Source organism: Sinohyriopsis cumingii, chromosome 7, assembly GCF_028554795.1.
Source record: "Sinohyriopsis cumingii isolate HCF-2022 chromosome 7, ASM2855479v2, whole genome shotgun sequence".
Taxonomy (NCBI): domain Eukaryota; kingdom Metazoa; phylum Mollusca; class Bivalvia; order Unionida; family Unionidae; genus Sinohyriopsis; species Sinohyriopsis cumingii.
In genome coordinates, this window is record NC_142967.1 from 21,976,599 (window position 1) to 21,980,860 (window position 4,262).

Consider the following 4,262-nt stretch of genomic DNA (forward strand, 5'->3'; position numbering starts at 1 on the left):
AACATTCCTATATTCAACCTATGGGTAATTATAGCATTTGATTTCCCGTTTGTGTCAACAATGTTATGATTTACAAGCTTGATACAACTTTGGAGAATTTTAACATAGGATTTTCCATTGATGTCGAAGAATAATTCCTGTATATATAGCTGAATGGATTACTGATTTCCTGTTGAATGAAAATGTTGACTATATAAGGACCTACACATCGATTTGTCATATTGCATGCTTAAAGGTGTGACTAAGAAGTTTAGGCGTGTCAAGTTTTGGAAAGTAAGATGCATATGTTGATTTATTATGACAGCTCACTTTTATGTCAGATGGCGGATGTCTTCATCACATTCTTCCCTCCACCCCTCACCCCAGTATATTATCTTCTTACAGACATCTTTCTTCACTGACAAAACATTGATACAATAGTTAAAATGGTCAGATCCCGGACACCGTCCATCACCGGAAATTAAACATTTGCTATTCGATTATATTGTCAAATAATAATCTATTATAAAATGTTTCATTGTGCCAAGGCAGATCTTATATTTTTCGCAGGAACAAAGGGCAAATACTACGGTGTATGTAGCACGCCCGTATACAGAACTGTTGTGAAAATCACGGATGTGAATTGCATCCGTAGTCGATATATTATACACCATCAAGTTATGCTTGAAACCTCGATTTCTTAAAATAGAAATGACGTAAATGTCTCAAAGGCGGCTGGGCACATAAATGGCATTCTCATTTCATTTGATCATTTGACTTGTACGCATCATACGATTGGTAAGTCATATCTGGAACGAGTTATAGGCATGTAAATTAAGGATCTAGTTAATATATTTTATATAAAGACGCTTTAAAAGTGAATGTATTAATAGGTTAAAAAGCACGAAGAAACGAGAAGACAGTATAATTATATAGTCTTTAAAGTGGGCTGTTTTTGCTATTTCATATCCAGCAATTATTTCTCTTATACAGTCAGCTGAAGACCAGTCCATATATTTTATGTGTCTTGATTGTCCTAAAAACAATTTCAAAGTTTATATTTGTGATAAAATGTCATGTGATTTCTCGATAGAGATTAAATCTTACATGTGTGTATAAGGGTGTAAAATTGTATATCATTTCGCTATATATTTCCATTTTGATGGAATTTCACACACACAGATATATATATATATATATATATATATATATATATATATATATATATATATATATATATATGCGGGTGAGTGGGGGTTGTATAATAAAAGCGCTTTTTGAACATATATATATATTTATAAATATATATATATACTGGTGGCGACTCATTTACAATAATTTTCCAACATTTCAAAACTGAGCAAACAATGGAGATCTTCAGAAGGACAAATACAGTATAAACACCAAACACAGAAGCCGAGAGTAAACCTGAACAATTCATATGTTTATTCAAGAAGGAATCAACCAAAAAGCTAGTTTTGAAACGAAGCACGAATAAAAGAAACAAACAACAAAGAGAAAGATTAAAGATTAAAAACGACATTAAAGAGAGCAAATACCATTCATAGTTTGTATTATTGTCAAATCAGCTAAATGTAATAAAATCAGTGCCGGTTTACGAAATGGGTAGAGTAGGCACGGGCCTAGGGGCCCCCCGACAACGAATCAATATAATATTGATAAAACCTATTGGGAGATAATTTGAGGGGAGGAGGGCAAGATTTCAAATGCCTAAAGACCTCAAAGCCTCCACAAGGTTTAATCCAAAATTGCATACAATTAAGCAAAGACCATCCGTGGAACTGGGTGATGATCGCACGGAGAATCAAACTGTTTCCACCAAGTTCCAAGCTTTGGACAACGGAAGAAAACTGAACGTGTCGAAAATCAGCATCATATAAGACAATATACTGTACGTATATACGATTAACTGGTACGTTGTGTGTGGAGAAGGTATTAAATTAAATGTGTCATGAGAAGGTTGTAGCCTGCCGTAAGGAATTTTAGATGTTGGTCTTCAGCATTTGCTGGAAAGAATAATGTGGTTCGCATGTTAGGTCAGTGTATGTGTTCCATTCCAGGAACGTAAAGGGGGTAATAAAATTTAAATTGAACTTCTTTAATTACTCGAAAGCAGACTTAATCATATGCTGAGAGTTATTGGGAAATTAAAATAAATATTTCTCAGTTGCTGGCGTAGTGGATCTGTTCGAGTATATATCTAACGGTTAATCTGTAATAGTCTACAGCCCCTTAGGGTGCCTTATTGGAGAGCTTTTTATCAAGAGTTCCTATGATATACAAATGTGTTATTTTAATGCTCATTACAATTCCATTCATTCTTTAAAAGCATTGGCTGAATTTTGAATACTTAATAGTTCAACTTAAGGGCATGGGTCCATAGCGTGACCACATAGTCTTTAGGACGCAAACGGACATGTTAACCAGCCCTTGCCTTCTTGAAGGCTTGATTCCCCCTTCGTGTAAGGTGATGATTTTTAATGCACATATATCTTAAGTGAGGAGGATCTTGTGTGGGAGACAATACTATGTTGTGTTTTCTTTATTAGTTGAATATGTAGTTTGTTTTCAATGTAAGAAGGTTGCTTACCCACAAGATAATATATATATATATATATATATATATATATATATATATATATATATATATATATATATATATATATATATATATATATATATATATATATATATATATATATATATATATATATTGTCTTTCTCCAGAACTGCAAGAGAAGAAAATGAAAGTCAGGCAAATGATCATTACAAAGAAATTCTTTACGATTACTTGTATTCTGACAGTAATACTTACTGTCACCGCAAGGCCCAGTGTAGACGTGGCAACCCAATGTGTCTACTTGAGGAGATACGGTCGGTGTGTTCCATTTCCAGTGCGCGCGCCTAATAATATCATCTGGAGCCAGTTGATTAAACTTTGCTTAGAAACGGGTCTGGTTTGTGTTGGTGAAATCTGTGACTGCATCAGCAAGAAAATACATTTATAGAAGCATATTTTGATATAGTAAGTTAATGCCTTTAAGAACTATTATACATCTGATGTACATAATAAATTGGTAAGAAGGATAGCATGCTTACATCGTACTTGACCGCGGAGCAAGTGCAAGCATTGCTGAATACCTTGTAAATGTTTCATCGGAATTCTATTGAATAAGTGACAAATAACAAAATTAAGAATGACAATTAAACGACAATCAACTTGAGAAAGAATGCCACTAAATTTCACTTTATAGGAAAATATACATAGAAATATCAAGCAAATTGTATCCACAAACTGCAAGAAGATTATTTTGTATTTTTGATTGTACATAAACGAATATTCAAGAAACAAATGTCTCTGTGTAAATTACATAATGACTATGTCCTAATAATTATGTGGCCATTACTTAATTTATATCTTTGATGATGTATTATTCATTTTCATCATACTTTGCGTAAGTATGGTAGTAATATTTCTCGTTATCATCTTTCAGCAGGGTAGATGCAATAGCTCTAGTAGCTGAGCGTCGGACTCAAAATTCAATGATCGGAGATTCAATGCCCGGGTAGACTTCTTCAGTGTGTCCTTGGGATATGTATTTAGCTCCCATTTCTCTGGCAGGACATAGCCAAAATTAAGTGGTCAAAGTGCTTCAAAATAAAAGTCAACATACATCCTTTTAGCGTGTTTACTCTTGATATACCTATATTTCTGTAAGTTATATATTCTTTAACTAAATAAGACCTGGTTATAAGGTAACTTTTATAATGATATTTTGAACATAAACACACATAATTCTAACGGTCTTATTATTACACGATTTGTATTTCCTGCAAAGGTTTTATTCCAATATTGTCTCTGGAATTTGCGGCATTTTTCTTATTTTACATTGTCACACACCGAACTATCCTGATAACCTATGCCACGAACTTTAATAACCAAGACAGGTGTACCTTCCAATTTAATTTTAAAACTATCCATTTGCTAGCTCGTTCACAAAATTGTAAATAGTAAATAAGATAAAGATTTGGAAACCAGGGCTAGTTGCTTATGTACTTGCCTCCCCTACATAATGTGCGAGTTACATTAACGATACACTATATTAGCAAAGTAATCATATTGTGAAAATATGTATCATTATTTGCAAATGAATGAGCTTGTTGCAAACAGATTACACGTTCATCGTAAGTTCACTTAGAAACCAAAGGAAGCAAAGTTCAATATTAACTTGACCGCATGGGAAAATGAATATGACATCATC

The 4,262-nt window shown here is 33.2% G+C and overlaps 1 long non-coding RNA gene across 1 annotated transcript; it reads left to right on the plus strand.

Moving 5' to 3' along the window:
- The first annotated feature begins 711 nt into the window (after nt 1-711).
- On the plus strand, nt 712-3,680 carry LOC149794862 (uncharacterized). Its single transcript, XR_016422070.1, has 3 exons — nt 712-777; nt 2,728-3,025; nt 3,495-3,680. It is a non-coding gene; the product is annotated as an uncharacterized LOC149794862 (long non-coding RNA).
- Nucleotides 3,681-4,262: the final 582 nt, after the last annotated feature.